The sequence below is a fragment of the Neopelma chrysocephalum genome, unplaced genomic scaffold (genome assembly GCF_003984885.1).
Source record: "Neopelma chrysocephalum unplaced genomic scaffold, ASM398488v2 Primary Assembly neopelma1_71, whole genome shotgun sequence".
NCBI lineage: Eukaryota > Metazoa > Chordata > Aves > Passeriformes > Pipridae > Neopelma > Neopelma chrysocephalum.
Genome location: NW_020897731.1, coordinates 5,976,571 through 6,002,813, shown reverse-complemented (window position 1 = coordinate 6,002,813; position 26,243 = coordinate 5,976,571).

The window sequence follows — 26,243 nt, the reverse complement described above, 5'->3', positions numbered from 1 at the left end:
ACTTACATCTCTGCATTAGCTCTGTGCCTTCCTTACCAGCACACTGGATGCAAAGTTTTGTAAGTGCCTTTGCTACAGCAGCTGTTAGCAGCTTTATTGCCCATATGAAATGATACTCTAGGATGTATTTCTTTACCCCGCTGCAGAGATGTCTGCACATGATGACTACTTGGAGACAAAGAATCATGTCAAAAATGAAGAAGCAGCTTCAGAAAGTTGTGGGAAAATGCAACTTTGCTCTCAGCAAAGACTGAGTTTAAAATATCTAAGTGCTCCATGTTGAATACAAGATAGGAGTACTTCTGGAGAGGAAAAACAGTTTAGTCCATATAGTGGATATACAAGCCCTTAAGGTAAGTAGACAGCTTATGGATCTGACTCTAAGGAACCAGAAAACCCACAGCAATCACACATAAGATTTCTGTAAGGTTTTCCATCTTTTTGGAATACACATTCTCTACTATCCCTCTGGTATAAAGAGAGATCGAGCTCACATTTCAGAATGCACCAGAAACACTAAAGTTCACAGATATTAAAAAAAAATAGAAGCAAATATATATACATATATAATATTTATAGATTAAAAAAATCCTTGTAACCCTAGACTGCATTTAGAGTAGATTGTCCATCTTGACATTTGAGCTCCTGAGCACCTGTGCTTTACAAAGCACAACTCCCTGTTTCCGTGTGTCGACCCCTTCTTTGGTCTCTTGCCAGGATGGCAACCTTTAGAAGTTGCACAGCTGGTTTTCCCCAATTTATGTGAAACATTTTACACTTGAAGAAAGAAATTTACATCACTGGGATGTAAAGCAAACTTTGCAGCCATGTTACTGGTATAGGTGAAAGGGAAATGTTATTTGGAGTCCAGAAGCGAGGGAGAGAAAGGAAGGGAAGGAGCTTGTGTCAGGCACTGGCTGCATTAGAAAGACATTAGTGACAGGTGGGGACAGCATGCACAGCAAAGAGAAAGAATATAAAATAGCTAGTCACTAGCTTTACCACAAAGGCCAGGCCTTGGCAGTTTCTGCCACTGAAGAGAATTAGACAGAAACAGTCTCCCCAAGCATCCTATGATGCCATCTGGCTTATTACAGAGGAAATCCCCATTGGCAGTCTGGATTTTTTTCCCTTTTTCTTCACAACAACCTGAACAAGTGCCAAGATTATTTCTCTCTCTCATGCTCCCTCTCTTTGGCATCAAAACATCATTCTGTAGAAGGGGGAAATATGCACTGCATTGGCTCAGATGAAGGCAGCAATTTAAGGAGCAGGAGCTTTTCCAAGCCTGAGAGGGAAGCAGGGCTGATAAAGGAGATTAAACAAGCTGAGACCCTTTTGATGAACAAACTGAACCATCTTGCTGCTGAAAAAGTAGAGATATAGTCGATAGCTCTGATACACTGTCTGTTGCTTGCCAGTAGAGCTATCTATTTCCATTATTAGTCTAAAGGGTGGTGTAGGCAATGAAGTGAGTCACTGAATAGGAGTTCAGGTGAGATGAAGGTGGCATGAGCAGGGAATGCCTCTTTATTACAACTCTTCAAATCACCCACTGCGGGAAATTACTTTGTCACCTCCATGTCTTTTCTGCAAGGTTTCCTTTTCTGAGATTAGCAATGTGCATGCACAACAGTGGTCTGTGTCTGACAGGCAAAGAGTTGCAAGAAGTGTGGTTAGTTTTAATTATTTTTCAGTGAAACATCTACATTAGGTGCAGAATCGAGCTGATTTAAATTACAACTTGCCTGAAAACTGTGATTGACCTGCAAAAAGGTCCTATCATATTTAAAAAGATGATTACACTGGAGAAAAATGTTGAATATTTTGCCAGACACTGAATATTAATTTCTTATCCTAAATATATAGTTTTGTGTGTGTGTGTAGTCACACATGTATATACACAGAGCTAGATTTTGTATATAATGTATTTTTTTAACTGTTAAATGTCTTTTTTTTCTAGGTGAATAACTACTTTTTGAGTTCCTCATAATCTCAGTAGTCTTTTCATTGCCGAAATCTTTGTGAAGAGCAGCAAACTGATATTTTTCTCAACCTAATAATTCTCATGTCAGCTTGAAATATTAATGAATATTTTGTAAATAATGTAATATAAATATAGGACATGTATATATCATGCATGGAAGCCTGGCCTTTATTTTTATATTGCAGTGAGGTTGGACACTGGCTCAGTTCTGGCCCTGGTATGATATATCTCCCCTCAATCTTTGTTATTATCAAATCACATTTAATCTGTGGGATAGAAACGGGGCTGTCACATCTCCCCCTCTCATTCTGTTGTTTGTCCAGTCATAAAATTAGAGCTTTGTCTCTCAGTCACTCTGCTTTTTAAGATTATAGTTCAATTGCATTATTGTTGAGTTTTCTCCCCTCTTTCTTGCAGTATGAAAGACACTAAAGTATTTGCTCTAAAAATATAGAACTTGTTCAAAGTGGTTATGTTGTGAGTAAAATGACCTATCAATACTGATATATCCGAGGAAGGAGGTGTTTTACAAATATAAGAAAAAAAGCAGTACAGTCAGCAGGTTTGGAAAAACTGTATCAAATGTCTGCAAAGCAACTGTTCTTGTGTTAACACTAACGCTTCCTGGCTTTGAAGTGTACTGTAAGAGCATGAAGTCTATTACCTAAAGTCTAAGGGTTTTTTGCACTTTCTAATTCACAGTGAAAAATTCTATTATTATTTTTATCATATAACCATTTAGCCACATCTAAATTCAGAAAACATTATAAACAGTTCCAGGAAGAAAAATCTGTATTTTCTTAAAGAAAAGAGATAGGGACTTCCAGGTATTACCAAAAGCATCCTACTACTCCATGGAAAGAAAAGTAGTATAAAGGGGAAGAAATTAAAACAAGAATTCGGTATTGTGCGTAAATAAGGAAAGGTGAGTGATGTTGCCTCCTGACAGATTTGAGGTTTGATTTAGGTTCCACCTACTTTGTGTATTAAGAGTGTTTTCTACTGTTATAAAGGTTTCTGGCAGTGGATTTCAGTTCTGCAGTGAGAAACTTCTCCTGCCTGCGAGGGACCTGGCTATATGCACATAGTAAATACCTCAGGCTGAAGGTATTCAGCTTTGCTGAAGTTGGCTGAGTGGTACTGGCATGCAAGTGGTGCACCACCACAGAACTGAGTGAAACCTGAAACTATTTCCCAGCAGAGAAACTGAGGTCAGGATCCAGAGATGTCCTTGAGGAGATACCTTCCATGGCCTTTGTGCAGCACAACCTCACGGCGAAGGGACTGACATCTCCTTACTGAGAACTGCCCTTTGTAAATCTCAGCAAATTGTGATTTAGTGATCTCAGCAAATAATGACTTTGTCTGCGGTGTGTGATTTTCCACCCTCTGTGTGGTGTACGCTGCCACTAGAAGTGGCACTGACTGCCTCGGGTTTGTGCTGCTCAGAACCAGACCCTCCAATCTGCATGTCCAGGTGTGCAGCTGGAGGGCATGGAGGGGAAAAAGGCGTGGGCAGAGAGCACTGGGGAAAGACCAGGGTTTTTGAAATAAAACCCTCTGCAGCCTGGCCATCCAGCTTTATGAGGGTGGCTTCTGGAAGGGACCGTTCCCCTAAACCTCATCCTCAGTTTTTCCAAAAGGAAATTCCCCAGGCAGAGCTTGTGAGCAAAACCCTCACTGATGAAACAGGGGCAATCAGTCACCAAGACCTGGAAGCCAACTGGGGAGCTGTACTAATTGATGGTAGAAGTGTACCTAGTAGCAATAAAGACTCAAGACCTTTATTAGAGGTTTGTTAGTTTGATCACAGCTAGTCAGTGTACCAGTCTTTATCTGAGTAAACCCTTTCCAAGAAGTTTGAAAAATGAAAACATAAAATAGCCAGAATCTAACCTGACAAACAGTAGGTCCAAAGCTAACCCAACAGTTAGCTTATTCAAATCTAATTAACTGCCTAGTTGTTTGAACAGTGCTGATAAGTTTTTGATAAAAGGCCTTGTATTATTGCTTTTGCACGGTTACATCACCCTTGCAAAAGACAAATGGGTCTAAAGAGAGGACAAATGTACTTCCTTAGATGTCTCTTCACAGAAAATGTGTACAAAATTAATGAAATAAATGAAAAAGAAACATAAAATAAACAAAAGAGTGACATTTATGTGCAAAGGCATATAAAAATTGCCTTTGCAATAGAAAAGACATCTTGATTGTGAAATTGGCTGCTGTTGAAATAGCACAATTTTAGTAATCTCTCTATCCCAAGCACAATATTTTACTTCTATTTTTCTTCAAATCCATCACTCAGTTTTCTTGACTATAGGAGTTTCCACCAACAAACATTGTACCAAACGTATCAGTAATTTATATCTGATAAGAAATGAAAATATTCATGGATTTCTATGTGCAAACTATGTGCTGGAAGTGTGGCACGGAATGATGAATAGCCCTGAATATCTGAAGGTATTTATGTCTTCTGTTATCTTTAAAAAGACAGATTTTGGAAACACGTGAGATCCAAATTTTTTACTCTGTAACAGTACTCTTAAGTAGTACAGTTCATCTCTAGGGAATACAAAAAATATTCAGATGCCAGCAGCAGCACAAACTCATGTTGTCCCATTCTCCTCTCCTGTAGAATAGGAGGTCTTCAGGATACGTTTGCTCAAATTAGTGAGTTTCAGGAGTAGTTTTGTATTTTCATTCAAATACTGGGCCTGGAAAATAGGTGTTTGGAGAAATTAGGGACTTCTTGGTCACTGGAGTTCTCCTTTCCTCAGAACAGACAAGTACACCTTATTTTCATGTGTAAGTCTGACCCAAGCCATAATCAAATCCCCTCACAAGCTGTGCAAACCGCATCATCATCTCTGCCCCCGTAAAAATACTAAATGCCATGATTTAGCTTGCTGTAGTTTCTAGTGCAGAATTTACACTGGAGTAGGGCAGGCCAGAATGCATTTGGTCACTTTGCAATTGCAAATGGTCAGATAATTTTTTTTCTCAGGGGAAAAACAAATTGGGATATGTGCATTTCTTAACCTAAAGGTTGGATGTTGACAGAGGGATGGATGATACCAAGATCTGATATGCTGCTGGGTCCTTCCCTGCACTGCTTATTCCAGGAAGCACTAAAGGTAGACCAGCTCTTGCTGCCTTCTGCAAATCCAGCTGGCTGGAAAAAAAGCCATTGTGCTTCGTTGTAACTGCTGCTGAATGGGGAGTTCCAGGACAGTTCTCATCCTTCTGAGTGCAATCACATTAAGAATAGTTCAAATCTTTCTCAGCAGCCTGTGTCCAAATATTTTGTATGTACTGTAGCTTAGCAATGCCTCCCAGGAAATATTACTCTGTCAGTAGGCAAACAATTGCTTAGCTTGAAAGAAGTGTAATTATTTAAGGCATGCACAAATGTTTTTGGCTGCATGGTGCTGTAACATTATTAACTGTGGGGGAAAAGCAAGCTAGCTCTATTTTAGAAACTATATTCCTATTGTCCTAAAATGCAAAATAGCTGTAAGTCCTATCCTGACCAGAATTCCACATTTGCTCTTGATAGTAGATTGGATTTCAGAGCAGGATTAAGTAAATAAGTCATATTAAAATGACAAAATGGGTAAATAGAATATAATGTGAAATGAAATGTAAATTGGATTTAGGCAAACACTTTTATACAGACCTCCCGTCAAACCCTATCACACTGCTTCAAATTCCTACTGTGATTTCTGCTCGCAGTTCTATTACATGTTGCCACTCAAGGGCATTTGATGTTTTCTCTCTCTGGAAATTCATTTGCATTTAAATGATTTGAAATAATCATAAAAGCCAAGTGCTATGAAGTTTGAAATTAGTTACTGTCTATAAATTGCGATGCCATTAAAAGATGATTTTGAAGAGCTTTGCTGTCTCAAATGTATGCAGATTAAAATCTAACAAAGTACACCTTGTTACAAAACTGTAAAGAATGGTGTGACATGGACTTAAATTGATTTATTCTCCTACTAGTGCCTATAAACTTTACATACTTTGGTTTCTTCTGAAAGTGGAAAAAAACGTTTCATTTGCCTGCTGAATCTGAGCCAAATTCTGTTCTCAGATGGGGTTTCATTGGGTGTATCTGACACCAGCGCTTGGCCCTCAGAGTTTAATCTATATGGTCTATTAAATTTCTGGAAATGCTGTATGAATAGTTGGTCTCATAATTTTTTTATGGAGGGAATAAAGGAGTGGGATCAGGAACAATGGAGGCCATTTACAGTTGGCAGTGTGTATATGCGCATTTATACCTATATCTGTTCAGTTTTACCCCGTCTCCCTTGAATTCCAATGTTCTACAGGATCTTCTCTCTGAGGCAGCTAATGCTCCTTACCCTGGAGCCAGCCTTGCCTTCTTGACAATGGAAAGGTAAAACCAAGTTAGGAGCACAAATACATTTCAAAATACTGAAGCCTCCTTTGAAAGAGAGCTCTTTTTTCCATTCACCTCTAGAGGAGTTTAGGCAAAATAGAGCCATCAACTCATAAACTTGTCTTCCACCTCGCCTCCCCTAGGACTATTCCACTTTTAACCTACTCCTGCTCTTTGCCTGTGAGACCTTGTTGCAGTATACTACCTTATATAAATTCCTACTCTCTGTTTGTACCATTGGGATATTGTAACTTTACATTTTTGGATACCAGCAGTACATTCCAGATATATTTTCCTATACCCAAATAATTTTAAATGGACTTAACCACAAATATATGTTCAACTATGTCTAGTTGTATAACTTGATCTTAAGATATTTGTAGCCAAGAAAGAAGAGTTGCCTTGTTTTATAGGTCTCAGAACCCAGGGATGGAATTACCTCTTTATGAACATATTTATGTGTGGATTTTTATTATTCAGAAGAATGAAAGAAGTGTGGACAAAATATCTTAAAGAGCAAGAAAAATGTTTCATTTTTGTATTCCCAGTGGTTCAAAAATTCCTAATATAGTTTCCTTGAAGATAACATTAGCTCTAAAATTCTTACAGTTTCTATTACAATAAAGACTCCTATACTTGTTTGTGTATGAATCATAAAGCAAAGCAGCTGTTTTAGCTACCTCTTTAATAAACAGCCTTTTTTTCTGAAGTTTGTCTCAGTAGCTACTGCAAACTACCAGTAAATCCCTCCTTAATTGCAGCATTCATATTCAATGTATATGCACTAGTGCGGAGACAACACCTTGAGTAGGGTTCAGGGTTGCTGCAGTGTCAGATTAGTGATGGGGAGTGAGGGAAGTGAGACAGGAGTGAACTGATAAATTGAATACATTATTGTTATTCTAGCATGCCACAGGCCTCTTATGCTGGTGTTCTGGTAGAGTCCTGACTGACTTATCAGAAGGAAAATCCTGATAGGTTCACTCTGTAGCTCAGGCTAAATAGCTCCAAATAAAGGATGAGTCTGTCCAGTTCCGAGCATTCCCTGGAAGTGCAGTCTAAAGACAGTGGATTTTGCTCAGGAAATGAGAGGCGGGCTCCTTGCCCTGGGCAGGATTTCATTGCAAAAGCAACTTTGGCTTCTACAGAGTTTTTGCTGAAAGTTGCATTGCCTGAAGTATTGATCCAAGAGCAAGCATTCTTTTAGTCCCAGATGGTTTCATCCAAGCAGAACTAAAGACTACCAGCATCTCTTTCTTTCATGGAAATGACTCGGCCACTTTGCTAACAAGCATTGACTTCAGCCACTCCTCACAGTCTGCTTCAGGAGCTCAGAAAAACAGGTGAATTTCTCCCAAATCCATCAAGGAAGAGCAAAGCCCTGGAGCAGCAGCACAGAGAAACAAGGGATAGTCCCTGATCAGTGGATAAAAGTGCGAGAAACTGCTGAGATACAGCAGTAATTTGGACAGGGATGACGGATTCACCTACTCATTGTTGAACTGACCTAAGTGGTTAGGCATCTGCTTTTTTCCTTGAGAGAGAAGCAAATGCTCCTGAGAACAATGGATAGACTATCTTTCAGTAGGAAATCCTTTTTAGCACACTGTATAGAAAAGTTGGAAAAGCTTTTGTTTGAGCACAGTCCTCCATCATGGCAAGATTTACTTAAATAAATTAAAAGCTTATGAAAAGACTGTTTTTCTTGATGCCTCTTTTATATATATCTTTTTAAGAAAGATGCCCAATAAATGAGCCATGGTCATTGATTCTGTCCTGCTTTAAACCCATATTCACAGACAACTGAAGAAAGTTTTGCAAATCATCTGGCTTTGAGAACTCTTACTACTCAAAACAAGATCTGGCAAGATAGATAAAAAATTACTCATAACTGCAGATGAAATTGTGGCAGGAGATTTAACTGAAAAGTATAACATTTTATGAACTCAGGGCAAAACAATATCTCCCAGAACATATTGCAATCCGATCTTTGCAGATGTTATTAAAATAATGCAGGGTTTGATAAAAATGCATAAATTATACTTTATTGTTGTGGATTATAAAATGTGTTCTGAAAGGGATGGTAAGCACAGCAGGCATTTTGCTTTATCTAGTTTGACAGCATTTCTTTGCCATTAAATGAGGAGGCATAGCTTTACAATATTTGCAAAAGGCAGAGGAGGAAAGGGCCCAGACTGAAAACTTTCCGAAGATGGGACTATCTTCTTGTGTGCTCACACAGTGCTCAAAACAAAGACCCTTGAGAGCTCAGTGCTCTCCCTGGCACAGACACTAACATAAATAGCAGGAAAAACTTTCTTCTTTGTTCTAAAATGATAAATTTTTTTTATACTTTCAAAGCCTCATGTTCTCTGACAGAGCTTAAGTGCCCTTTTGCTTTCATCTGCTCTTTTTTCCTAACCACTCCCTACAGGTATCTTTTTTAGCTGTGCTCTGACCTATGCTAGGGAAAGCAAAGTTTTGGCTCCCCAGACCTGTGTTAAGTTCAATATTGCAGCTCAGACCTGTCACTGCACAAGATAGGTTTGATGGTCAGAACTGCAGCACTGAATTTAAAACATAGTGGGAGGTAAGCCCATCTCCTACTACTGCAATGACATTTTTAGTTTTAGGGGTTTTTCCCCTCGGGCAAGCATTTCTGAATGTTCTGGAGTGGAAACTAACAGATGGATTTCTTTAAAAAGATACAAACCGCAGCTTAGGGTTTCAATCTGATTTTTTTTTTCTACCAGAAGGTAGGTAATTAATGATTCAGTGTGCAGCCACCATACACTGGAATTTAAGCTGCTGGAAATCTCATTTGTAACCATAAGAATGCAAAGGGACACAAAAAGCTTGATCTGTTTTTGTGGCTTTCCTGAGTTAAAATTAAACCTATTACCAAGAGCTGACAATGCCATATTGTTGCATTAAAGCTATGTTTATACTTTTTCATGCAGAATGTTTCCTGTGAATAACAAAATATAGAAATTGTGGTATTTTTTGAAGGCAGAGGTTAAAGTTATTATTCTAGTGTTGTAATATCTCTTTGTAGCCACACATGCTGTGCCTACTGCCTGCATATTGTCTCTACTGCCTGCAGATTTTGCAACCCTGATCACTGCTGTTAATAGGGATATTAGACATTTGCTAGACAATATAGTTCCTGTTAGCTATCCAGCAGGAGACTGGATTTTGTGAACATACTGATTGTGTCCCACATTTATCTTGCTTTAAGTCTACTCTCTTTGGAGCCGGTGGGTTGCTCATTGCACCTCTGTTCTTCTCATCCATTTTTGAAGATGTTGTGTTATGGAGTTCCCAGTTCCCATTTAGGCAGCTGTAAACAGGAGGCAACTGCTCCAGAGGAAAGCAGTGTTGTAATTAACTCATTGATTTAAATTTGTTTAATATAAACATGGGAATAAATGTAAATAAAGGTGAAATACAGAATACTTGGTTTGTCCTCTGGAACTTGCTTAACACAGTGGAGAAGTGCACTGGGGCAAAGACATATCGTTTCCTTGCAGAGACAAGAGCCTTGTGCTTCTTTCTACACTGCCTCCAAGGAATGAAATGGCCTCCAAGAACACAGCACTAGTCAGAAAGGCAGTAATAGCTTGAGTCTAGAAAGCATTTAACAATTTGCTTAACTTTAAGCATTTTTTTTCATTTCCACCAGCCTCAACAGGCTTCAACAAGGTACTTAACATCCTTTGTGAACAAGGATACTTTCCTGGAGTTGGCCTTAACAAGGGAACTCACTACTTCCTTTTCCTATGCATTCTAATGCTCTTTGAGTTCTACCTTTTCTGCAACACCTCTGAGGAGCTGACTCCACTTTAGACAGGAAAAGAATAAAGGGCTAAGTAGTTGGCTGGCATCATATCTTTGCATGCCACCCTTATTGTCCCATTTTCCCTGCAGAAGGTCACACTTGGGGTCCAAGCACCTGCACCAGAGACTGACCACACATAACATACCACAGAAAAAAGGAAGCAAGTGCAGGGAGGGGTCAGTGAAAACGTAATTCAGAGTTGCTAACTGCTTTCCTGCATAATTTTGGCCAGTTATTTGTCCAGCTCTAATTGCGCTTTTACTGTTGATTTAAATTGTAACACTACCAATATTTTTGCATGGTCTTTGCCTGGGAGGAAAGCAAGCAGAAAACTGAACACTGATTAAAGGAAATGAAAGCAAATCTGTTTAGTGATAATGTATGTAGCAACATTGAGACAGGTAAATGGCACTCAGGGATTGATTTCTGCTCATGTTTATGATCTTCAATATATTTGTGCATTTCTCATTTACTGCCCAGGCAAAGTTCACATTTCAAAATTACAGGTGTATCATGACAATTTTTGACACAACAAGGTACCAAATTCTTTCATTCAGCCGACCTACGGTGTTACTTAGTAATACTTCTGAATGTGATTTTACTGGCCTCTGTTCTCATTGGAGAATATACTAAAATTCAGATTAAAGATGAATGCCTTCTTTATGCACTGGAGTTTTTCACAGCTCTTTCTCAGAGAAGCTTTTCTTTTCCTCATTTCATCTTGAAAGGTCATTTTAGGAACTAAAAAGCCCTGTTGCCGACTTTTAAAATAATTATGATCTCCAATAAAATGCCATCTATTTTTAACATCGTACTTTTTAATGTGTCTTTTTTAAAGACACAAGTAGATGACTTTTCCATGAATAATGTATGACTTCAGAGACTTTGAATGCTATGACATAAATTATCAACTACTTTTCCACTATTTGCTGATAAAGTGGGGGTGTTTTCCACGTACTCTGTAGTTAGCTCATGTTTGGAGTCAGCTTCGTTTTGTTGCTGTATTTGAATGATGGCATTTCATCATAGTTTATACCACTTGATTGCATAAAATGTCAGGAGGAAATGATCATAACACTTCTGCAGGTGATAAGTATTCCCTGCCTGTACTCCCTGAAGTAAACCATGGTGCACTATACAAAGTAAAAGCAGACACCGTGGCAAAGGTACTGGGATTAGGAACGCAGAGTGTGACTGCTCTGGCAGAGGAAACATGTAGAAAATACCTTGTAAAAAATGTCTGTTGTCTCTTAAAGATTTCCAGGGATGGGCAATATCTATAAAAGTCAGAGAGAGCCCCATAAGCCATGTTCAGGGTCTGGTGGAGTACAGGGGTTGGACTTCATGATTGCTAGATGAGTGACCAGGACAGAGCATCCAAGGGCAATGCAGAAGTGTTTCAATATTCCTGTTTGCCAGGGTCAACAGTAGTTGCAGTGTATTTAAACTGGTAATTCAGACATGAAGTAGAAAAACACTGGAAGGTTTGAAAAAGGGAACGAAAAGAAAAATGAAGTACATGGGTGAGGCTGTGCTGTGGCAGTTAAATATTCAGCTGGCTTAATATGATTCAGGAAATAGTGATGTTTAGGATGAAGAGAAGAAGAAAATTAGTGGAAGTAGAGAAAACCAGATAACATTTTTTCAGGCAAGGAGCATATTAAAGCAAATAAAACACTGGAGGGGGAGAGTCTGCTGGGACCTGGAGCTTAGCAGAGAAGTGGTAAAGCAAATAGTGGGAGTTAGAGAGAATAAGAGAGATGGAAACTGAAAGGAGAAAATAGCCTCACAGCACATGGAAGCAAAATATCTGGAGGAGACCCCGGGGGACACTAGTGTGGATTTATGTCCTGCAATTATAATTAGTGAAAATGAGGGGATAAAATGAGATTTTGAATTTTCAGGAGCACAGAACTATTTCCAAGTTTTAAAGTAAGTTGTATGTTGTCCTTGTCTGCTAGTGTCTCCCTGAAAATTCTCATCCATTGCTAGTCTTCCCAGAAAGCACCTTGTCTGTGATGCACCATGGGATGAACTGTAGTCATTGGTGGAAGACATAGCAGAAAGAAAATTCTGAAGAAATTGCAAGATCCATTTGTAACAGACATAATACAATATTAATAAATTGCATGGTCAGAAATAGCACCAACATATAAATAGGATGTGGCAACTGGAATGAGCTTATTATGCAATGCTCATCAAACGCTCTGATTTGCAGTGGTACAAGAGTACTTATATTTTCAAAAATGCTTTATGGTTGTCAGCTCCCTTGAAGAAGGTTCTGGTTTGCACTGAAACTTCATGAAGGAATTGGACAGGCAGAACAGTGAACCACTCTCATACTTCAAAATCTAGAAATTTATGAATCCACTGGCAGGCTCTGGATGCTGAGAAACAATAAAGCAACACTTGTTACATCTATGTGCCTTTTGGTGAGGAAGCTAATAGAAATGTGAAGAATTCCTGTCTCTGAGTCCACATGTCTTATGAATGTTTATAAGATCAAATACTTATTAATTTAGGATGCCTGCGTTTTAGACTTGTGTTGTCTCTTGTTGTTACCTTGGAAATCACCCAGTCAAAATCATCAGGAATTTTTCAACACCGAGTAATTGGATATTTTGCAAAAAAAAATCTGAGTAACTTTGAAGCATGGACAGTCTTGGATAATTCAGAAAAGGTGGCTGAATATTTCAAATATTTTATTACAAATCATTGTAGTCTAGCAGCAATAATGTCAAATCTGGCTAATAGCACAATAATTGAGGATTCATAAAGTGTTTCTGAGAATCACCATGTAATTACCATTATCTCCAGCAGTGGTACAGGAAAATAATAGCAATATTTCAAGATATTTAATTAAGTAATGTCAGTGAGTTACCTTGAAGATAACTTCTATGACCCCCATATGACAGACTTGTGGATGACTAGCTGATGGATGAGTCCCCTCAGTAAGGAAGACAGGTGAACTGAGGAACATGAGCTGATATGCAGAACTCAGTACGATGAAGTACGTATAATTGTTATTTACTCTTTAAAGGTGACCTACAAATACAATGCTTTAGGGAAATTTTTTGTTGTCTTCTTTATAATGTAGTGAAAGAATCTAAAAAGTTCTTCTGTAGAAACTGTACATTTTTTCTTTCCATAGAAATTCTTGTCCACTTTGTTTTTCCCCAAAGGCCTCTGATCCATGAGGGAAATAACAAGTTTATGGTATCAGATATCAAGGAAAAAAAGATGTTTGTGTGATGGTAATTTCTTATGTGGCCTTCTTCGGATGTGGGAGCTGTTATGAATTCATATGTGGTTCACTAGTAATGTCAACAGCAAAACCCATCATGCCTGTCTTGGGAATTGTAGAAAAATTTGTAGCCTTCATGACAAAAATGTAATATGAAATCAGTGGAAAGACAGAAAAGAGATGAAGTTAAAGATGGGTCTCCTAATAGTTATTTCCATCAAATCAGTTAAGGAACTACCAGTTTCTATTTATGTTGTTTAGCATAAACAGTGGTCTTTGTGTTCCTTATTCAAGTAACTGCTCTCTTACAATCTGTGGGATGCATTACCTTACATTTTGACTACCTGCACTTTTTCTCACTGTCACCAGACAGCTGAGCTGATCACAGCCTTCACTTTGGAAATCCTTGCTTTTTACTCTGATTCTTGCTTACTAGCCCATTTGTCTTCTACTCTATCAGTGCACTCCTCTGTGGACCCTAAGGTGATAATTACATTAGCTGTACTTCATCACAAGCTTGTTAGGGCCTGACAGTTGATTTTGGCTGACTATAATCAGCCTTGTCCCCACTTGTCATTGTCCCTTTGTGCAGTGGTTGAACATGACTCTTTATACATTAGCAAGTAGTGTGCTCCATTAGGAGTGGATCTGCTGAGTGAAATAACCTGCCCTGACCTCTGCGCTACGTGTGGTTTTGGGGACTTCGTGCTAGCTACAGACTGGTCCTGTAGACTGAGTGCTCGTTAGTGGCTGAAGCACATCTTTGGGTTTATCTTCAGCTGAAAGAGGTCTGATCTGTGTGCTCTGAGACAGGCCTGTTGTGCAAATCAAAGCACAGTAAGGGGGAGATAGTTGGGAGATTTAAAAATGCTGATGAAAGTGCCTTTGCTGCTTGCTGATGTAACCAGTGTAGTACTGCCTCATCTGGTCTAAAGCAAGACAGGATCCCCAGGGTTTTCCCGGATTCTGGATCAAAAGGTAGGTGAAATTATTTTTCTGATTTTTACAAATAAAATCCTGTGCTCATTTAGCAGAGGACAAATGCTCTTTTTCTCATCGTGTGCATCCTGACAAAGGGTAATCTTGGTTTATTCCTGTGGAAGTATCTCAGTGTGATATCCAGCTGACTTCAGCAGATCATCTCAAAACTAGAACAGGTGAGTCCTCTTGTCCCTTCCACCTCTTCAAGGTGGTTGGGCCCTTTTTTATTTCCTTAGCCTTAAATTTGGAAATGAAAAAGTGAATAATTACATGCATCTACAGTTCCTCTCCCTCTGCTTTTTTGTATATATCAAAGAACTTGATCTGTGTTGCTGAAGTCCATGGATTTCTCATTTTGGACTGTGCATCTAATTAATTAATTAATAATAATAAAAATAACTAATAATAATAAAAAAGGATTTAATTAAATTCTGTCAGTGAGTGTAGATTTAAAATAGATGACTGGAGTTTATTGAAAGATCCTACACATTAAGCAAGAATAGGTGTGGCCAAGACAGTTGACAAGTAATATTGTACTTGAAGAAATGCTTCACTTATTTGACAGGAATAATTATTTGAAATAAGATTGAAAGCAAGAGTAGAGTCTACTTTTTGCAGTTGTTGCAACCACCAAATGCTGGAAGTAAGGCAGGAAGTGTAGGAATTGAGAAAACTTCTTGTGGTGGATTTTGCATCCGTCAGCCATGATTCATGTGCTGGGAGAAGTGGTGTGTCCATTCTGATTCTTTCACTGCAAAACCCCTGGTGAGGGTTCATTGTTATACAGCATTTGGTTCAGTGGGGCCTTAATTCGTATCGGAGATCCCATAAACCTGCTCAGTACACAGTGCTGCTACTACTACTAGTGCAAGAAGGAAGGCTCTCACAGATGCAGTATTTGCTCATTTTTCTGTGATTCTGAATGTGACCTTGTGCAAAACACATGCAAGTTGACTTTGAGTAAATGATGATTTTATGAAATTGTGGCATCATTGTCCTAAACTCTTTCTTTTACACATTTTTTTCCCTTCCCTTTTCTTCCAACCAAGACTTTCATGGAATATCTATTATTTGATTTACTTAATTCTGCCTTTTTTTCCCAAATTTTTCTTAAATAAAGCTCTTCTCTTTTTTTTTCTGCATCGTAGGTCAAGACTAGATGCAACGATGATGCTGTCTTTTTTTCTAATGCAAGCCTATGCTTGTGAAGACTCATAAATAATTTTAATCCCAATAAGCACTGTTCAAAACTTGTTGGCTGCACAGGAGACATGCTTGCAGACAGAGTGAAAGCATAAATAATGTGTTATAATTCTTTCAATTTAAAAGAAAGTCAACACTAGGTGAAGGGTTTATAAGCATCGCCAATCACAAAAGTATCTTGAGAAGTTAGAAGCTAACAGCCAGATCTTCAGCTACAAAAAATAGGCATAACACTGCTGAAGCTTCTGGAGCTATGGCAATTTATACCAGCCTTCTGATTTTTATTCTGCATTTTGCACATAATTTTTGTCATTAATCTCCATTAATGTCAATGACAAATGCATATTTCAGGCAGTCAGAAGAAGACAAAGAGGAGCATTCCTTGTTATAACTGATAAATTAGTGTCTTTGTTCAAACAACTTGCATTTACATTCACTGTTAGAGAAGGAAAAGCTTCTTAAAAATTTATAAGCTGACTATGCAGGTTAACTTAAATGTGCAGCCGTACAGTGTTGACTCAGAGTTAAATTTAGGTGCACTTTGCAAAACTAGTGGAAAGTAGAGCATTTGTTCAACATCACAGACTTGCAAATGGTTGAGCTAAATATATGGTGAGCATTCAGTCACAGGTCAGGTTCAAACAGTGTGCTCAGAGTGCTTTCCGTGCATCGATTGGTCTAATTTTAGAGATCATTTTGTGTTTTATTCAAAACTAGACAAGGCTGTGAGGAAAATATGGACCTATGGGATGCAGAAAAAGACTGATACATAGAGCAAAACTGATACTCTGCTTCTCTTTGTGTGCCTTATGCAGTCAATGCTGGGAACAGCACTTGCCTATCTGGGACCAGGTCCTCTCTGAGCTGCCTGTGAGGTACCTCCTACAGTTATGCAGGGCATCTCCGGTCCATCTGACATCAAAAGGATTTTAGTTTATCAATTGTTTGTCCAGAGGCCTCCCCCAGTTCTTTGTAAACTTGGACCTGGGCTTTCAAACCCAGAGGTGTACCATGTGAGCAAATGTGTGATATATATGTGTAAATGCACAGTGTGACCACATAAATCTGTTGCGCTCATCCACGGGTGACCAAGTAGCTGCCCAACTGGCCATGTTGCCATACAAATACCTTATTTAGAGGCAAGCATTAGGCATCCATGATATGTGGATGTAACTGTATGCCCTTAAACAGATTAATGGGAACATTTTTTTTCACCCTTTATTTGTTTCACATTCTCCCGTCTCCCTCCAGCCTGTCTCAGGACATAAAACACTTTGACAGATCCACCCAATCTTTTAGATCATAAATTCCTCTGGGTAGGAGGTTTGCTTTACATATTTTCTCATATGAGGCTGGTGCACTCTCAGGCATTAGAGAGGTGCTTGAGCACATGTCTATACTTCTAAGCAAGGCCAGGAGCCATGAACATCACGTGCCAGCCCATCACTTGTCTCCAGGGCTGCCATACAGTCAGCCTGCACACAGCCTGCTGGTGCCTGGAGGTGTCCCAAGAAGCTTTGTCCTCAGAGGGTGTGCAGAGGTTGTGACTCCACATGTTGAGCTGTGCTTTCATGTCCCCTGTCTGAACTGCTTACATGACTGGTTGGCCTCAGAACCACTTGTAGCTTGCTCTACCAATGCAGATACCATGCCCAAAGTGCCCTCAAGAAGAATGAGAAGAATCTCTGCTGCTCTATCTGTTTGAATTTTCGGGCCAAAATTTTGCTTCATTTACGCTATTTGTTGTTTATCATGGGGAGAAGACATTGAGGATTACTGGGTATTGACTGTTGCAATGGAAGTAGAAAAGAGGGAGTAATTTGTGAACTGAGAAGCCACTCCAAGGAGGTTCACAGGCTGAGATTAGTTTAGATTAGGTTGGTTGAAAAAAATAAATAAAAAACCCCAAAATGAAGACAATACTTGAAGAATCTTTTTCACTCCTTATGAAGGGACTTTCTGACACAGTGTACTGTTGGGATAGAGTTCCGTGTACTCTTAAGTTGAATGATTTCAGCTGGGAATAACAATAAATCAGATTTAGATTTTTTTTAAATAGAACATGACCATCTAATACTTGTGCATTTGGAACATCAAGTATCTTTAAAGTCATTAAAGAATGAGTTCAGCTGCAAATGTTACTTGAAAAGAAATGATCACTCCTCTCCGGGTGTAGGAGAGTAGAATGGCTGCAGAGTCCTTATTTGAATTTGTTATTTAGCCAATGACTTGCTGACATCTGAATCTGCATGATTTTCTATGAATAATTTAAACCATAGGGAGCAGAAAGTGTGACTGAATTAAAAGACTGAAAAATGCTTGAAAATGCTTTCATGATCCTTTTTCTTGCTTAAAACTTGAAGATCAAACAAGAAAAAAATTGTAGTTTAGGATTACTTCACACTGTACAAGAAACCAGCAGAGTTGCAGAGTTGAGCTCATTGGGTATATCTACTTTAAAAGGCATCTCTTTGTAGTCAGTCAGGAAAAAGCTGTAGACATTAATAAGGAAATATTAAACATTTATTTTGAGTGTTTTGGCTTGTCTTCAGAGGATCATTCTGTAAGCAAATTATGTTACCAGATAGGCTTTATTCCACCATTGTGTACAAATTACCTGTTGCTCACTTATTAATACTGCTTTTCTGTTTCCTTTTCAAGCCAGTGTCAGAGGCTCAGAGCTTGAAAGAGTCCAGAGCAATGTTGGAATATGTATTTTCTGAAGTTTATTGTGTATATCACTGCTAGAGCTCTTATGCTAAATCAGGAAAGTTTGAGATTCTTGCAGCAAGCTTTGTTGTGATGAGGATTGCCAAACTTGAGGTTTAGACTGCAAGTTAATAAGCAGTGGGGGGCAAAGAAGAACAGTGTCTCTCTCCTCTCTGAAGCACTGTACCCTGGTGGCAGCAGATGGCTGGATGCTGGGATCAAAGAAATTATGTTCTCTTTCACTGTGATAATTGCAACACTCCTTGCTGATTTCCATGTTTATGATCATGGGTGAATTTGATATATTTCAATAGAAAAAGGTCCAGGAAGGTGTATTTCCTGAACAGTAATCAAGACAACTATAATCCTGGCTAAAATACATGCACACAAGGTGGTTGACAGTGAGGAAGTGCGATGACTGCAGGGCTGGATGAGGCTGTCACTGCTCTTAGCTTTAAGATGATGTTCCTTTGCTGATGTTGTGGGTGAGTGAGTGGGGTTTGTACAACCCATCCCTTCAGGAGTCAAGAGGTTACTCTTATCCAGGTGAAGAGAGCTTCGCTTGTGCCTTATGGTGAAGAATAAGCACCTGGGAACACTCCACATAGGCAAGTGCTTTTCTGTTAGCTGGCTATTTGCAATTATCCAGCCTTTTCTAACTAACTAATAGGTGTTTTGCAGGTCGATTTTTATGGCTTGCTTTGATGTATGATGAGGGAGACTGTATAGGCTGAATATTTACTCCCATATTTTCTTGGGACAGTCGGTACTTAACAGTTTAACTGTGCAACAATGTGTATTTAACCCCACCCAAAGGCCATCCAGTCATAAATATCTTTAGATTTTTGAGTACATAATTTGAAATATGAAGTCACCAGAGTCCATATTCCACATGTGGATGCAGGAAGTAGCCAGGATGCATTTCTTGAGCATGCCATGCTCACATAGAGGTCATACAGGCAAATGACCATGACTCAGCTAGCAGTGAATTAAACAGCTTCCAAAGAGCACTTATCCTCAAGAAACAGAGAACTGGGCCAAGCCGTGATTGCAAAAGTGCGTAAACAGCGCTTATTTTACTCCACCACTGTTATTCCAGGACCAAGAAAGACAATGAATGAGGATGCTTGTACAGCAATAAAATTTCCTATTTGTTGGCTTCATGTTCTGCAGTAGCGTTTCATTTCATTTTGGTTTGGTTTGGTTTGGTTTGGTCTTGGTTTTTTGCTGGTTTTGGGTTTTGGTTTTTTTCGTTCCCCAGAAATTTATTGTTTTTAAAATTCTCTGTGTAACTACGATTTCTTCTAGAGGATCATCAGCAAGACCTGTAAGCTCTTTCCTAACAGGAGATTGAGAGAGAAGAGAAAAAGAACTGTTAGCAAGAATGCTGCCTGCTGTCTGAATTGCCCTAATTCATGAAGGGACATAAAGCTTAGACAAAAATTTATGGTGCCTTAACCCTGGGAATGATTCAGTTGTTTAACAGCATGTTTGTGTTCACACAAGCATAGATCTGGGCTGAACCAGAGTGTCAGGCTGGAGTGCTGCCATGGATGGATAGGGGTTCTTCAGGGGAATGCAGGGAGTGTTGTCTGAGAGCAGCAGGGTTGCTTGGAGTTCTGCCCTAGGATGGATGATGAGACAGCTCACAGCTTGCAGATTGGGATTGGTGGAAGTAACAATGTGGGTGACTTTGTACTGGGTGCCTGGTACTGACAGCTTGATCGGGAAGAAGTAGATGAACCCTTCTGCAGACAGCTGGAAGTCTCCTGTTTGGAAGCCCTGGTCCACATGGGTGGCTCCAACCATCCCGATATTTGCTGGATGTGACAGAGCAGGACACGAGTGATCTAGAGGGTTTCTGGAGCACACTGATGGTAACTTCCTGACACAGGTGGTAGAAGACTCAGCAAAGGGAGACACTCAGGCAGACCCGATACTTATGGTCAAGGCTATGAAGGTTGTGGGCAGCCTTGGCTTCAGTGACCATGAGATGTGGAGTTCAGGTGGGAGTAGCGCAAAGATCAGTACCACAGTTCTGAACTTCAGAACAGACTTTGTCTTGTTCAAAGGCCTATTTGGAAGAATCCCATCGGACATAGCCCTGAATAGATGAGCAGTTCCTGACAGAGGGTTGATTTTCAAGATTCCCTTCTCCAAGCTCAAGAATGGTCCATCCTGACAAGCAGGAAAGCAAGCAAAAGTGGCAGAAGGCCTGCATGGATGAACAAGAAGAGCAAGGAAACTTTATCCTCTGAAAGAGGAGTAGGGCAGAGAATATTTAAACAAATTGGGCACACACTAATCCTTGGACCTGAAGGAATTTGCAGGAATTTGCATAGAGAAAAAGAATTCTATGGTCTAAGCAGCTCTTCCACCTTTCTGTAACATGTGAATCTAGTTTTGTTCTTCTGAAAAAAAATCCACTGGAAGTTGATTTACTTTTCTCAGTATAACGACTTCTCTAACCTTCAAAACTTACTTCGTAGCTGCAAGGTGATAGTAAAACTGTACAATGCTCAGTTTAAAACAAACAAACAAACAAACAACCAAACAGTTATCAGGGCAAGAAATAGAAACGATAATTATAAACAACTAAATACATCAAGTGATCTAAATACAAAGTAAATAGTTTATGAAATGTACATAGTCAACCACTATCTACTAAAACTACTATCAAGAGTAAGCCACAAACAGGAAAAAAGGGCAATAAACAAGGTAATATATCCTGGGAATGAGTGCAGGCCTCATTGGACTCGATGATCCTTATGGGTCCCTTTCAATTCAGTATATACTGTAATTCTGTGATCCTCATTAATAATTTGACAAGGTCTAGAGTTCAGCATTTCTTAGGGCCATATTGACATATTTATATATTAAGAATGCTCTGAAAGTTGCCCTGAAATTGTATTATTTGTTGTGCCTGTTATTTTTTTTTTTGTGTCAGAATCTGTTAATTAACTGTGGTGTTATATTTTGTTGAGAGATATCAATTTCTCCAAGCTGCTGTTCAGAATAAGATTCTTCACCTATTCAGCTGAAAGCTAGCTATCCCACAGAGCCATTCTTTAATCACTTCAATGCATGCCTTCATAGAGAGCAGAAAGTGTTCTTGACTTTATTAAAATACATTTCTTTTTCCAAACTGAACGCTAATCCAAATTCAGAGTCAAAAGATCATCTTGCTCAGTTCTTAAAGGTTTTTTAATTTTTTGTTTCTGATGTTAATAAGCCTTGAAAGTTTGAGTATTGTTAGTGGCGTATACTTTGATCAGTGGATTTGAAATGTAAGCTCTTTGGCCATGGCCCTTATTTTCATTATGTTCAGGCAGTGCTGAGTACAATGGAGACCAAACTCATTTGGAGGCCTCTTAATGCCAACAGCATTACATAGTAACTATAGAAAGAATATTAATAAGCATATAAGTTTTAGTGAGACAGGAGATACTTTTGATTTCTGTCTCTTACTTATTCTGTGATTTTTGACCTGAAGTCCTCTGTAAGAACTGAACGGGATTTCCTAAGAATTAATGTGTTTGCCTCCCTGCAAAATGTGTTTCTCAGCTGAGTTGGGTGATATAAATGTCCTCTTCCCAGCTGCAGATATATCTGTGGGTCCAGTGACTTTTGGTTTTCATGTTCCAATAAGACAGCTTTTCCCATATGCCTGAGCAGGTCTGTGAGCAGCACAGTCAAACAGATGAGGGTGCTACAGCTGGCCCTAATCCTCTCATCTCCCGACCTCTGTTAGATGCTTTTGAATACATTCAACACAGCTTTACTTCTGGATCTGCTGTAAGAGTATGTTTGGGAAAAAAACTCAAGAAAAAACAATAACAAACTTGAAAAATCTTGTAAAGACAAGTCTTCATGCCACTCTTTTCCTCCACACACTAGGGTGCTTCCAAATGTGAAGATGTCTGGTTAGGAAGTGATCAGCCACTGGCAAGCGGCATTGGTGATTGCTTTGTTAAATTCAGGACAACAAAATGCAGAACAAGAGTGCTCTGAGCATGCATAGCCTGCATGCTTCCAGCTTTGACAGATACAGAGCTCCCCATGTAGCTGTAGGAGATGTAGGAGCTGTAGCAGCTGTAGGATCCAGCAGCTAGGAAGCTGAGTAGCAGTTATGCAAGCTAAAGACCACTTTACTGGCTTGGGTCATAATTTGTTTCCGAACCCTACAAATATATATTATAACTTCAGAAACTATAGTAATTGATTTGGGTTCTGGTTTTGTTTTCTTGCGGACTACAAAGAGCATTATTTTAATAGAGTTCTGTTTTACGTTAAAACTTCATTATGACGCATTTTTTCTATCCTCGCACACTGCTTCCAATCACCAACATCCAAAAACTCACCTCACCTAGCTGAAAGATTGATCTGCTTCATATTTTCAGGAAAAGATATAATGAATGATAGGTTGTGGCTTGAAAACTTGGATAGCAGGTTCCAAAATGAACAGCATTTATGGCTGATTTATAAGCACTTAAAACATAGAATGGTAATACCAATATAGCCTTGACTACCAAAGAGACTTTATAAAATCTCCCTTTAAATTATAATGTCTTGACTTTAATGCATTTTAATGTTCTTAATTTTGAATTAGAAAGAAAAGGAATTAATGACATTTGCACTATGTGGCTCTGCTATGGAAAGTCACAACATCTCATAATGGCTTAGATGGCAATAATAAATAAACAAAATGAGTGTTAAAGCTATTTTTTTCTCATTTGTATGCACAAAGATGTCACCAAAGTTGCCTGTTTTCTCTTGGTAATGGTAACACAGTCCTTGTTTAAAATATAGTTGTCATAAAAGTCAGTTGTTATCATCTTCCTCATATTTTTTATTATATGGTTGCACTGCTGAATCTACAGTATTTCTTGTGCTTGCTGTTGAGATGTAGTTGCAAATTTGGACAGAAGTGTGTATCTACCCATCTAATGAATCAACGTATTAAAAAAAAATAAAAACCCTACTGTTTTGGCCATTCTGTACTGCACTTTGGTTTTCAATGTCATAAAAGACCCCACTGATGGAAGCACAGTGAGCAGGGGTGTCTGGGTGGGGCTTGGCCTTGACAGAGGATAAAGAAGTTCTTATATTTTGGGGCTAAGTTAACTGGCATTTTTTGTTGGTTAGTGGTTTATTATGTTGCACGTAATCATTTGTAGTGAGAACACAGCTGTGGTGGGCAGGGCACATCTCTAGGATGAAGGACCACCGCCTCCCTAAGATCCTGCTTTACGGTGAACTTGCCACTGGCTGCCGCAAGAGAGGAGCCCCAAAGAAAAGATACAAGGACTCCCTGAAGCAACAACTCAGCCTTGGCCACATTGATCACCATAACTGGTCTACTCTGGCCTCCAATCGGGAGGCCTGGAGACAAACCATTTATAACGCTGCTGATGCTTTTGAGAAAGCACGCAGGATCACCCTTGAGGAGAAAAGACAACACAGAAAGAATCGAGCCTTGCAGAATATACCACCTAAGGAGTCTTTCTGCTGTGTCTTTTGCAACCGGACGTGCCTTTCTCGTATTGGCCTTTTTAGCCACCAACGCGCTTGCAAGAAACGTGGGTAGAGCCCTTCCCAAATCTTCGTTCGTGAAGCCTAGCCATGATGATGAAAATCATTTGTAGGTACACTGGTTTGATTGCAGTTCTTATTAAGTTCTAGTTGTCATTTGTGGTTTAAAGGTAGTTTTGTATTTGTGTGGGTTGAGAGGTCAAAAGCCTGTAGCTCAGGGAATTAGGTTTCCTGTCTTTAATTGCTGCTAATGAATATTCAACTGCTGAAAGGGATAGAAAAGTATTAGAAATCCAAGTGACTAGTGAATGAGAGAGCCCAAAGAGTAGCAAGCTACAGAACTTATCTGGAGACTTATGTGCTTGGGGTTTTAGATATTAACCATGTGAATAAGCAGCAGGCTTGTGATGTTCATGAAGAGTTACCCAAGGAAATAACTTTTTTCATGAAATGATATCTGAAATAGTTACAGAATCACAGAATCAATTAGGTTGGAAAAGACCTCTGAGATAATTGAGTCCAAAATATGTCTGAACACTACCATGTCAACTAGACCATGGCGCTAAGTGCCACATCCAGTCTTTCCTTAAACATCTTAAACACATCCAGGGAAGGTGACTCCACCATTTCCCTGGGCAGTCACCTTTTCTGTGAAGAAATTCTTCCTTATGTTTGAGCTAAACCTCCCCTGGCCCAGATTAAGGCTACGTCTTCTTGTCCTGTTGCTGGTTGCCACCTGGCTTCAACCTCCATTCAGGTAGTTGTAAAGAGTGATAAGGTCTCCCCTGAGCCTCCTTTTATTTAGGCTAAACACCTCCAGCTCCCTCAGCTGCTCCTCATCAAACTTCTACTCCAGACCCTTCACCAGCTCCATTGCCCTTCTCTGGACACACTCCAGCACCTCAATGTCCTTCTTGAAGTGAGAGGCCCAGAACTGGACACAGGACTCAAGGTGTGGCCTCAGCAGTGCTGAGTACAGGGGGACAATCACTGCCCTAGTCCCGCTGGCCAGACTGTTTCTGATACAGACCAGGATGCCATTGGCCTTCTTTGCCACCTGGGCACACACTGGCTCATGTTCAGCTGCTGTCAACCAGCACCCTCAGATCCTTTTCCACTGGGCCGTTTCCAGCCACTCTTCCCCCAGCCTGTAACGCTGAGAAAATTCAATACTATGGATAACAATGTAAATCAAAAGAGTTTGAAAACAGCAAGGAGAAAAATGTAGAGGAAAACTGCAAGGCAGGTCAAAATTTGTGGGTATGTAGTGTGCTGGACAGCCAACCCCCCCCGAAGAGATGTTTCATAGAAGTAATTACCCTTAAGGCCAAGGAAGAAATAGAGCTTGGAAGAAGTAGGATAAGGAAGCAGAAAGAGAAAACAACATGGCAGGAGAGAAAACAAGAATAGAAGCCAGTTTCACAGGGAGAGAGGAAAAGAAAATGGAAATAACTAGGGATAAAGACTCCATGAGAGAACAAGATGACTGAACAAAAAGCAGAGAGTACAAACAGACGAATGGGTGAAGAGAGCACAGTGAATCAGTACAAAGGAAGGTAAGTGATGTGACACTCGCTCAGTGTTCAATAAAATTAAGTTTTCTTTGAAGGTGGCAGCTCCCTGAGGTCCAGAGCTAAAGCTCAGAAGGGGTGTGCAAGGGAGTGGGAACAATTCATGGCTCACCTTTACATCAGGACAGATGATATTACCAGATGATCTTGGGACCAAGGAAGTGATGCCTCAGGTCATTTTTAGCCCTGGGAAGGGGCTGAGGCTGTGAGAAGATAATGCAGTTAAACAGATAGCCCAAGGCAGATGCTACAAGGTCTTGGGATATTTGGTCACTGCAATATTAGATTGGAGTGGACCTTTGGATCAACAAATCTAATCCCTGCTACTGTAGAGAAACATATTTTGTATTCTCTGTGGAATCACAGAAAACAGACTTTCCATTCCTTAAAAGTCTGATTAAATTATATTCCAATATCAAGACTCCTGCAGCTGACAAGAAAAATATAGATAACTAGGAAGCGGGAGGAAACAAAGCTGGAAGAGGTTCATAGTCACCACTCATGAAGCTTCTACAGGAGGACAGGAAAATGGGAGATGTAAGGGCATATCACTGCTCTCTAGCAGGTAGAAATGTTACTTGGTATGAATTGTTGGGAATGGTGAGTCCCAGCTACATCTCAAGGTAAGGTTAAATGCCAGAGTCTGGAAAAAAAAAGGGAGGGACTTACACTGCTGTGCAGTATGGGACATTGAAGGTTCAGAGGCTACAGAAACCTGCTGGCATAGTAGTCATGTCTGAAATACCAGGATTGATGTACATTACTGTTCA